This window comes from Dermochelys coriacea, chromosome 2, assembly GCF_009764565.3.
Source record: "Dermochelys coriacea isolate rDerCor1 chromosome 2, rDerCor1.pri.v4, whole genome shotgun sequence".
NCBI classification, from domain to species: Eukaryota; Metazoa; Chordata; order Testudines; family Dermochelyidae; genus Dermochelys; species Dermochelys coriacea.
Window position 1 is genome coordinate 20,836,349 of NC_050069.1, and position 12,105 is coordinate 20,848,453.

General features: G+C 46.3%; 2 non-coding genes across 2 annotated transcripts; both read left to right on the top strand.

The window, feature by feature from the left end:
* Positions 1-3,246: 3,246 nt before the first annotated feature.
* On the top strand, positions 3,247-3,459 carry LOC119852389. Its single transcript, XR_005291641.1, has one exon. It is a non-coding gene; the product is annotated as a small nucleolar RNA U3 (small nucleolar RNA).
* A 1,905-nt stretch (positions 3,460-5,364) lies between these two features.
* Positions 5,365-5,578, top strand: LOC119852391. The gene has a single exon (XR_005291643.1). It is a non-coding gene; the product is annotated as a small nucleolar RNA U3 (small nucleolar RNA).
* The last annotated feature ends 6,527 nt before the right edge of the window (positions 5,579-12,105 follow it).

Sequence of the window (12,105 nt, forward strand, 5' to 3'; positions counted from 1 at the left end):
GAATAGCAGTCGTGTTAGTCTGTATCCGCAAAAAGAAAAGGGGGACTTGTGGCACCTTAGTGACTAACAAATTTATTTGAGCATAAGCATGCATCTGATGAAGTGAGCTGTAGCTCACGAAAGCTTATGCTCAAATAAATTTGTTAGTCTCTAAGGTGCCACAAGTCCTCCTTTTCTTTTTTCCTTTGTGAGTCTCTCTCATGGGTATTGGATTGAACCCAAATTCCTTGGTTCAGGAACGGGATCTTTTTCTGTGTTGCTGCACAGATTTCTCTCAAATCTGGATTTAGATTTCAAGTCTAGAAGGAACCATTATGATAACTCCTTTTATAAATAGGCCAGAATATTTTAACACAAAAGGGGTATGCCTCAGAATCGAATGTAACCCAGCAATGACCTCAGGTATAGTTAGTCTGGACTGAGGATGGATGATCATTGGGGATGGGAGAAGTGGTTTTGGCTTTCATAAGAAGCACACTATTTCCCAACTCCAGAATGATGCAAGCTCACACTGAACTTTGAAGATTGTGATAAATTCAAACAGTTTTTCTTTGCATTGCCAGGCCATCTCTATTTATATGTTCCAGAAAGGATCTGAAGGAAGATTCACAATGCCACTGAAAGAGAGCTTGTTTTGAAGTAGTTCTGGCCCCGCTAGAAGTAGGCAATACCTGTAATAGCAGGTTTCTGGGAGATTTCTGGCCCAAATTTTCATAGGTTCTGATAGTTCAGATAAGCATTATATTTTAGTAATATTTTGAACTTCTCTCTGAAGATCTCATCGTGCTTTGCAAACACCAATCCATTTACCCTCACAACACCCTTTTGGCATAAGCAAGTATCATTATCCCCATGTTACATGTTAAGAAATGGAGGCACAGAGAGGATAAGCAATTTACCAAGCAGTCTGTGGCAGAGAGTAGATCAAATTTCCTTCTTATATATAAGCCTCAGGGCGTTCTTCTTCATAGGTTCTGATTGATAATCTTCTTCTTCCAGCCCTGGGGAGTCTTATCCACACTAAACCAAAACTTTAAACATGTGAGGGTTTGCTAATCAGTTGATTTAAGAGGATCCTGTAGTTTCTACTCAGCACATATAGTGATGACTTAATTCTGAAGTTATCCTGTCCTCACGGTATTCCACTCCCAGCCCCTCTCTGGCCATAGTTTGTTCATTACAACTTTATTGAAAAACTCTATATCAAGCTCTCCAAAGCTTGTAATATGCAGCTTAGTAAATAAGGGGAAGACTCATAATACTTTAACACCTCCCATCCAGAGACTTCAAAGTGCTTTAAAAATGAATTAACTATGCCCCAGGGAAGTGGCAAAGCTTGCTACCTCCATTTCATATAGGTTGTAACTGAATACCAGAGAAATGAAGTGACAAGCCCCAGGCCACCCATTGTGACTGGCTGAGCCAGGTTCAGACTCCCACACCATTGCTCTAGGTACTAGGCAATACTCAGGGCAGGTCTACACTACAGCGGGGATCAACGCTTTGAGATCGATCAACCAGAGGTCGATTTAGCAGGTCTAGTAACACCTGCAGATTGCTCTCTTGTCGACCCCTGTACTCTACCCCCGATGCGAAGAGTAAGGTAAGATTTTCTCCTGTCGACCCCTCACAGTGCAGACCCCGCGGTAACTCGACCTAAGGTAGTCGACTCCAGCTACATTATTCACATAACTGGAGTTGCATAGCATAGGTCGATTTACCACAGTAGTATAGACATAGCCTAAGTCTGTCAGCCATGATGTCTGATAAATACAGGCTCAGGTGAAAGTTAATTGGAGAGTGGTTCCAATATGGATGTCAGGGGTCCTACTATCACTCCTCCAACAGACTTCTCCTTTTCTCAGTCTGGCAACCTTGACACTGATTGACAAGTTTGTCCTCCTATCACCAACAGGTGCCATGACTTTCTAACCAGCCAGCAAGCCCATGTAACTCAGCTCCCTGTGGACAGACTATCCCCTGCTCAGCATTCATGGTTGACAGCTGAGAGGACTGCCACCTACTGTTTCTCCCTTCCTCCCTGTCATAAATAGGTGGGAGTGACTTTTTTTCTCCTCCTCCTGCCCTTTCTTGGGTCCCAATTCAGCAGTAGGTGCCTGGCCAGCAGCAGTTACTTGTGGAACACACTGCTCCCTTCACTCTTCACTGGCTCTTTCATTAAGCTGGACCTGGATCCCATGGGTCCAGTGATTCACTATTAACCTGTAGCAGCACAGAGGGAGAAAAGAGGGGGAACCAGATGAATCCAGGGCTCTTTGATCCCAAACAAGCCAGTGATGATTCACTCAAGTCACCTGATCCTTTGTGCCTGAGGCAGCCCACTTGGGAAATGGAGTGAAAAGACCAATCTTGCCACAGATCATATGCTACATCTGAGCTGAGCTGTTCTGGGTAAATGAGCTGCAGTGACAAAACAGCAGACCTGAGCATAGAGGCTCAGTAAAGCATGGCTCAGCTGAGAGGTTCAGCCAAATAATTTTTCCTTTAAAAAAAAAGCTGAATGTTAGGCTTGGAGCATGCCAATGGGGACCTCTTCTGCATCACTGTGCTAGGGTGTCTTTGTCCCGCTCCAGTGACAGAGTCTGCTAAAGCCGGTAGCCGGGAGACTCTGTCCTTTAGTTCAAGCAGTAGAGGCTCACAAGAACTATGGAAGAAGTCTGGTGTTTGGTTCTGCAGACAGCCCAGGCAGGATTGGTTATAACTGCAAAACAGTATCAGTGCTTACCTTTTAAATCAAAGCTTCTGAGATGGTTTCTAGAAAAACTGGGAGCTCGAGCTCCTGCTCCTAGGAGAATGGTGAGACTGGCCTTCAGCTTCAGGAAATACCCCTGTTGGGAAGCCTGTCTCCCCACTGCTCACTTGCTCCATTTTCGTCACTGGTGCCAAAGAAACATGCTCTCAGTGTCCGAAACTGCATAGGCTGTTGTTTCTAGAGAGCTCTTGGCTTGGCCAGCTAGAGGATTGTTGTCTTAGGCATTGCAGAGAAGGGAGCAGGGAGAAGATTGGTGGAGTGGCCTGTCTGTGTCTTCAGTTTATGCAGATGAAAGGGGAGCAGCTTTGCTTTGATAGGCAGGAGGGGGCCATGGAGGGCAGAGTTGAGAGCCAGGTTCTGCTCACGTGGGGCTTCTCGTAGTGCTCTCTTCTCGTGAAGGCCAAATTGTAGCAACCAGCAGGTAGAGGAGAATGCGCCGGAATGGTCTGTGCCTGGCAGGGTGGGTGTTGCTGAAGGCTATGCTTTCAGGGGTCATTTCTCTAGTTAGTGACTGGAGAAGGGTGGCTGTAAAAGCCTGGTCTTGCTAACCACGATGAGGAGCTGTAGTGTTTTTTTCTGAGCATGACAATGGCTGAGAGTGCTATTCTGGGGCAGCTGCTTTCTGCTGTGGAAGAGTGTCTTGCTCTTTCTGAGAAGAGCAGGGGAAGGAAACGCATCTGAGTGGTTAGCTTTGAACTTGTCCTGTTGGGTGTGACTTTGGAGAGCTGTACTGCTTGTGTGTTTGGTGTACTGAGCCCTCAGCAGTGAAATGCTTCATCTGTTTTCAGTTGCCCTGTGACTAGGCTGTGCTTTTCTGCAGGCTTTGAAGAGGGGCTGTCTTTGACTGCACTGTGTGTCTGTTATATCTTTGTTCCCAACCTATGCAGTCAGCAGGTTTACCATAAAAAGATTCTTTCTTCTCTTGCTTGTTTTGCTTCATCTTTACAGCTATTTCTGTTCCTCCACTAAGTCTGACCCCATGGCACCTGTCCTGCACACTGGGACAAATGGATGATACTTCCCTGCTAACATCAGAAGAGCCACTGTTGCTTGGGAAGTTTTTGTATGTTCCTGCGTGACATTTTGGATATGAGGAGGACAGCGGCTAGTATTCCCACCATTCATACTCTGTGAGGAATCTGGAAAACATCACAACTTGAGGTTACACACTGCCAAGTGACTTTATCTAGACATGGGGTGGGGAACCTTTTTTCTATCAGGGGCCAGTGACCCACAGAAAAGATCAGTCAGGAGCCACACACAGCCCGTGAGGGGAAGGGCAGAAGCTAGGGGGTTCCCCTAGGCTGTGGAATGGGGCCAGAAATGAGGCATTCTGGGAGCGAGAGGTGGCTCCAGGCTGGGACAGGAGTTTGGGGAGTGGGAGGATCTGAGGGCCACGGCTGGGGGTGTGGGCTCTGGAGTGGGGCTGAGGAGGAGGGGTTTAGGATGCAGGAAGGGGCTCCAGGCTAGGGCAAAAGTGTTAGGGATGTGGGAGGGGGCTCAAGTCTGGGGCAGGGGGTTGGAGTGCAGGCTTTGAGAGGGAGTTAAGGTGCAGGAGGGGGTTCAGACCTGGGGTAGGGGTTTGGGGTGTGGGAGGAGGTTCAATGCTTACCCCAGGTGGCTCCCAGTCAGAGGCACAGCAAGGCTAAGGCAGGCTCCCTGCCTGTCCTGGCTCCGTGCTGCTCTTCTGGAAGCAGCCAGCATATCTGGCCTCTAGGTGGAGAGGCCGGAGGGCTTGGCATGGTGCGCACTGCCAGTGCCTCAGGTGCTGCCCCTGTAGTTCCCATTGGCCGTGGTTCCTGGCTAATGGGAGCTGCGGAGCTGATGGGGGCAGCACCCGGAGCTTCCCTGATTGCCCTTCACCTAGGGGCCATAGGGACATGCCAGTGAGCCGGTGCTCGCAGATCCAGCCCTGTGGGGGATGGAGGGGAGACCAAATCTCGGGGCTTTCAACCTGCAGTGCAGAGACTTGTTGCGGGCTGGAAGAAATGAAGCAGCGGGCTGGATGCGGTCCAAAAGCCATAGGTTCCCCATCTCTGATCTTGGCTCTGGTTCGGTTCAGAGGAAAGCCTATCGCTATATATACTTGTTTTTCAGGCAAAGCTTCTGGAGCACTTTCCAGAAAAAAGTGGGAGTTCCTGCTCCCTGGAGAATGGTGAGACTGGCCATCAGGTTCAGGAAATGCCACCCGTTGGAGAGCTTGGCTCCCCGCTGCTGACAATCTCCTTTATGATCACTGGTGCCAAAGAAACATGCTCTGGGTGTCCAAAACTGCATAAGCTGTCATTTCTAGAGAGCTCTTGGCTTGGCCAGCTAGAGGCATTGCAGAGAAGGGAGCAGGGAGAAGATTGGTGGAGTGGCCTGTCTGTATCTTCAGTTTATGCAAATGAAAGGGGATGGCTACTTTGAGCAGCTTTGCTTTGAGAGGCAGCCTACAGAAGGGGGCCATGGAGGGCAGAGTTGAGAGCCAGGTTCTGCTCACGTGGGGCTTCTCGTAGTGCTCTCTGTCTCATGAAGGCCAAGTAGTAGCAGCCACCAGTTAGAGGGCAACATGCCAGAATGGTCTGTGACTGCCAGGGTGGGTGTTGGTTAAGGCTATGCTTTCAGGGGGTATTTCTCTAGTTGGTGACTGGAGTAGGGTGGCTGTGGAAGGCTAGTCTTGTTAACTGCAATGAAGAGCTGTAGTGTTTCTTTCTGAATGTGAAGCTGGTAGAGAGTGCTGTTCTGTGGCAGCTGCTTTCTGCTATGGAAGAGCGTCTTGCTCTTCCTGAGAAGAAGAGGGGAAGGAAACACAATCTGAGTGGTAAGCTTTGGTGTTATTCTGCTGGATGGGTGAAAAGGAGCTTGGCTGTGACAGTAAGGAGCTGTGTTGTTTGTGGGTTTGGGGTGCTGAGACTCAAGCAGTGAGATCCTCTGTGTGCTCTCAGGTGCTGTGTGACTGGGCTGTATTTTCCAGCAGACCATAGAGAAGAGCTTTTTTTCCATGTGTACTGTGTGTCTGTTGCATCTTTTTTCCCAACCTCTGCAGTCAGCAGGTTTACCCTAAAAAGATTTTCTTTCTTCTCTTGCTTGTTTTGCTTCAACTTTATAGCTATTTCCATTCATCCACTAAGCGTGACAGCTCCTGTCCCCATGGCACCTGTTGGTCATCCTACACACTGAGACCAATGGATTACACTTCTCTGCTACCACCACTAGAGACACTGGTGCTTGGGGAGATTTTGTCTGTTCCTGCCTGGCACTTCGGAGATCAGGAGGACAGCGGCCAGTATTCCCACCATTCACACTCTCTGAGGAGCCTTAAACACATCACTCTAGGTTACACACTGCCAAGCAACTTTATTCTGGATGAATAGCAATTAGAAATTTTGGCAGGGTTAATCTAGACTCTGGCCCGGTTCAAAGGAAAGCCTATTCTATATAATCTTGATTTTAGTAATACATAGTGATAGTTAATAGTACTATGCAAGCTAGTCTAGTACCCCACATGTCCTATGATTCCTTCTGTTGCCTGCTGACTACTGCTCTTATCCCTACAGCAGTTACAAGGGAGGGGTCTTGCAGTTCCCTGGCTGTAGGCCCAAGTATTCTGTCTGTTTCCTTTATCCCGATTTCCCCACCTGTGAAGTCAGAGTTCCTGATCCCTGTTTCCAAGACACCCAACGTCATCCTCACTAATGGTCATTAAATCCAACTTTGGGGTTTTTTTCAGATAATTCAAAAGTGGTTTCAGGAAAACGAAGAGAGAAAATATGAAATAAAAGTTAAACAGAATGAAAGAGTGCAGTATGAGTGCAGCTGGGCTGAAACACCACAGAAAGCCTGAAATCTTACCTACATATGTGAGTGAAGTGACATGAAGAATCTTGCAGCATAGGAATCCCCTGAATTTCAGTACCAAAACTGTTTAGCTGGAGTCCCAGCCAGTCACTGGAAGTCTGATTAATCATAGAATCATAGAATATCAGGGTTGGAAGGGACCCCAGAAGGTCATCTAGTCCAACCCCCTGCTCAAAGCAGGACCAAGTCCCAGTTAAATCATCCTAGCCAGGGCTTTGTCAAGCCTGACCTTAAAAACCTCTAAGGAAGGAGATTCTACCACCTCCCTAGGTAACGCATTCCAGTGTTTCACCACCCTCTAAGTGAAAAAGTTTTTCCTAATATCCAATCTAAACCTCCCCCATTGCAACTTGAGACCATTACTCCTCGTTCTGTCATCTGCTACCATTGAGAACAGTCTAGAGCCATCCTCTTTGAAACCCCCTTTCAGGTAGTTGAAAGCAGCTATCAAATCCCCCCTCATTCTTCTCTTCTGCAGACTAAACAATCCCAGCTCCCTCAGCCTCTCCTCATAAGTCATGTGCTCTAGACCCCTAATCATTTTTGTTGCCCTTCGCTGTACTCTTTCCAATTTATCCACATCCTTCTTGTAGTGTGGGGCCCAAAACTGGACACAGTACTCCAGATGAGGCCTCACCAGTGTCGAATAGAGGGGAACGATCACGTCCCTCGATCTGCTCGCTATGCCCCTACTTATACATCCCAAAATGCCATTGGCCTTCTTGGCAACAAGGGCACACTGCTGACTCATATCCAGCTTCTCGTCCACTGTCACCCCTAGGTCCTTTTCCGCAGAACTGCTGCCGAGCCATTCGGTCCCTAGTCTGTAGCGGTGCATTGGATTCTTCCATCCTAAGTGCAGGACCCTGCACTTATCCTTATTGAACCTCATTAGATTTCTTTTGGCCCAATCTTCCAATTTGTCTAGGTCCTTCTGTATCCTATCCCTCCCCTCCAGCGTATCTACCACTCCTCCCAGTTTAGTATCATCCGCAAATTTGCTGAGAGTGCAATCCACACCATCCTCCAGATCATTTATGAAGATATTGAACAAAACGGGCCCCAGGACCGACCCCTGGGGCACTCCACTTGACACCGGCTGCCAACTAGACATGGAGCCATTGATCACTACCCGTTGAGCCCGACAATCTAGCCAGCTTTCTACCCACCTTATAGTGCATTCATCCAGCCCATACTTCCTTAACTTGCTGACAAGAACGCTGTGGGAGACCGTGTCAAAAGCTTTGCTAAAGTCAAGAAACAATACATCCAATGCTTTCCCTTCATCCACAGAACCAGTAATCTCATCATAAAAGGCGATTAGATTAGTCAGGCATGACCTTCCCTTGGTGAATCCATGCTGACTGTTCCTGATCACTTTCCTCTCCTCTAAGTGCTTCAGGATTGATTCTTTGAGGACCTGCTCCATGATTTTTCCAGGGACTGAGGTGAGGCTGACCGGCCTGTAGTTCCCAGGATCCTCCTTCTTCCCTTTTTTAAAGATGGGCACTACATTAGCCTTTTTCCAGTCATCCGGGACTTCCCCCGTTCGCCACGAGTTTTCAAAGATAATGGCCAAGGGCTCTGCAATCACAGCCGCCAATTCCCTCAGCACTCTCGGATGCAATTCGTCCGGCCCCATGGACTTGTGCACGTCCAGCTTTTCTAAATAGTCCCTAACCACCTCTATCTCTACAGAGGGCTGGCCATCTCTTCCCCATTTTGTGATGCCCAGCACAGCAGTCTGGGAGCTGACCTTGTTAGTGAAAACAGAGGCAAAAAAAGCATTGAGTACATTAGCTTTTTCCACATCCTCTGTCACTAGCTTGCCTCCCTCATTCAGTAAGGGGCCCACACTTTCCTTGGCTTTCTTCTTGTTGCCAACATACCTGAAGAAACCCTTCTTGTTACTCTTGACATCTCTTGCTAGCTGCAGCTCCAGGTGCGATTTGGCCCTCCTGATATCTTTCCTACATGCCCGAGCAATATTTTTATACTCTTCCCTGGTCATATGTCCAACCTTCCACTTCTTGTAAGCTTCTTTTTTATGTTTAAGATCCGCTAGGATTTCACCATTAAGCCAAGCTGGTCGCCTGCCATATTTACTATTCTTTCGACTCATCGGGATGGTTTGTCCCTGTAACCTCAACAGGGATTCCTTGAAATACAGCCAGCTCTCCTGGACTCCCTTCCCTTTCATGTTAGTCCCCCAGGGGATCCTGGCCATCTGTTCCCTGAGGGAGTCAAAGTCATTATTCTTCCTAACCAGGACTTTAGGACAAAATAATCTAATGGCTGCCTAAAGTTAGCCATTTATGTCAGTTTTAGGCACTGATAGGAGTCCAAATGGGACTCTTTCCATTGACTTCAATGGGGTTTGGATCAAGCCCCTGGATGATGGCCTGATTTTCAGAGTTGCTGAAAATGCACAGTACCTAACGAAGTCCATAACTACCCTTCCCCTCCCATAGAACCAGAGAAAGGCAGGGCTGGAAGGGACCTCAAGATGTCATCAAGTCCATCCCCCTGTGTTGAGGCATAACCAAGTAAACCTAGACCATCCATGACAGATGTTTGTCCAACCTGTTCTTAAAACCCTGAAATGATGGAGATGCCACGACCTCCCTTGGAAGCCTTATTCCAAAGCTTAACTTTCCTTAGAGTTAGAAAGATTTTCATTATATTTAACCTAAATCTCCCTTGCTGCAGAGTAAGCCAATTACTTCTTGTCCTACTTTCAGTGGACATGGAGAATAGTTAGTAACTGTCCTTTTTACAATAGCCCTTAACATATTTGAAGACTGTTATCAGGTCTCTGCTCAGGTCTTGGTTGCTCAAAACTAAACATGCCAGTTTTTTAAACTTTTACCCATAGTCAGGTTTTCTAAACGTTTTAGCATTTTTGTTGCTCTCCTCTGGACTGTCTCCAAATTGTCCTCATCTTACTTAAAGTGTGGCGACAAAACTGGACAATACTCCAGCTGAGGCCTCACAAGTGCTGAGTATACCACTCTCCTGTTAATACAGGATGATTACCTCAGAATTATATTCGTCTTTTGTGCATCTGCTTCACAATGTTGGCACATATTCAGTTTGTGATGCGCCACAACCCCAGATCCTTTTCAGCAGTATTACTGCCTAGAAGTTATTCCCCATTTTGAAGTTGAGTATCTGATTTTTCCTTCCTAAGTGAAGTACTTTGCACTTGTCTTACTGAATTTCATCTTGTTGATTTCAGACCAATTCTACAATTTGTCCAGGTCATTATGAATTCTAATCTGATCATGTCCTCCAAAGTGCTTGCAACCCCTCCCAGCTTGGTATCATCTGCAAATTTTATAAGCACACTCTTCCCGCTACTATCCAAGTCATTAATGAAAATGTTGACTAGGACCAGACTCACAACAGATTCATTGAAGGATTCCACAAGCTACATCACCAAAGTTTGACAGCAAACTATTGATAATTATTCTTTGAGAATGGTCTTTCAACCAGTTTTCCTCCCAACTGTAAATTCATCTAGAACACATTTCCTTAGTTTGCTTATAAGAATGTCATGTGGGACCGTGTCAAAAGCCTGATTATCCTTACCGGGTGACTTATCTTTGTTCCACATTCGCTCCCCACATCTTCCTCATGCACTGAACATAACAGGAAAGGGACTGGGTGTGGGTTTCTCTGCTGGGATCTCAGCTATGCATAGTTGGCAGTTAGTTCAAAGCTCTGATGTGATCAAAAAAGCCCAGCCAGACAATATGAATGCAGCCTTGGACAATCAGTGTTGTCACAGTCTCTACTGCCCCATTCTTTCAAACACATCTGGCAAGTCAATGGGGCAATTGAAAGTTAAGCAAATGCTTACAGGATCAGGGCACATGCAGTTTACATTTCATTTTTTCTTAAAACAATGCTTTGAAACCCACAGTGCTCCCCCCTCCTCCGACTGTTAGGAAGCAGCCTCTGCCCCTGGCTGTAGGATTTTTAGTGAAAAGTGGAAGTGGAAAGTGGCCGTAGTGGGAGCGCTCTTCTCCCTTCCTTGTTGCTGCTACTCGCTTCTTAGATCCTCTCTGCCAGAAACTGACCCATGAGCCTTCATTCAGCCCCTAGTTCAGCTTCGTACATTTTGGCTGCTCTGAAGAATCTTTAGGTGTTGCTCAGTGTTGGGGCTCGATGGGGCTGAGAAGTGGTACTTTCCCTTTAATATCCTGATCATCAAGCCATTTGACCACCTAATAGGAGTAATAAAGCTGGTATCTGGTACATTTATTTTAACTGTACGATAACGAACAATGTTAAAAACTGCAAAGTGCCGGCCGGATTTTCAGCAGTACATAATACATCTTGCATTTTTACAGTAACCAGCAAGGCATAAACATATCACAGAAATTGCCCATGATGCAGAAATATTCCTCACTGAGCTACATAAGAAAAGTCAGATGCCATTCTTTAAAACGGAACATACACAATTAATAGGAAAATATGTTACCAATAAAAGGGAGAAAGATGGCTAGTGATTATAGTTAGATGTGCTAGTTCAAAGCGGAGCAGAGTAGGGGATCAACAATGTTAAGCAGTGGAAGATGACAGTTCAAAGCATCAAAAGCACTTTTAAGGGAGCTTGTGCTTTAGTGGTAACATCACAGCAAGTTATCAAGCTGAAATGGATGGATCAAAGTCAGAGGTTCTCAACCTTTTTCTTTCTGAGCCCTCTCCCCCCCCCCCAAGACATGCAATAAAAACTCCATGGTCAACCTGGCCACAACTGGTTTTCTGCATATAAAAGCCAAGGCTGGAGCTTAGGGGTAGCAATCCAGGCAATTGCCTGGGGCCCCATGCCACAGGGGCCCCTACAAAGCTACATTACTCAGGCTTCGGCTTCAGCCCTGAGTGGTGGGCCTCAGAGCCCTGGGCTTTTTTTCTCAAGTGAATTTATTTTCAGGCATGTGATTTGACCCTGGGCAAGTCATTTAAGCCATGCAGGAAGAACGAAGAAGCAGTGGGAATGCACTTGGTATCTACTGACTCCCAGTTGAATATTTTAACCATTAGACCATCCTTCATCTGAAAGTATAATCTGTATACTCCTGAACTGATCAGATGTCAATCTAAGGTACTTATGGCCCCATTACTGTAGTATCTGAGTGCTTCACAATCGTTAACATATTAGTCCTCACAGCTACAGCTGGGTGACTAATGGATTCCTTGGTGTGTTGGCAATTACAAACAGATGGAAAAAATTGTTTTGGGTAAAAAAAAAAGCTTCATTTTGACAAAACTGAACCGTTTTGTGTCTATTTGGACCCTTTTTAAACTATATTTAAATAAAATCAAGGGAAAGTTTGAAACAAAAAGACGTTTCAAACCATAAAAATCAAAAAGTTTAATTTTGAAAATGTCAGAATGAAACATTTGTAATATTTTGGAACGTTTAGAGGTTGTTTGGGGGAGGGTTTGTTGACCCTCCACCTTCCCCACCCCCAAACGAACAAATG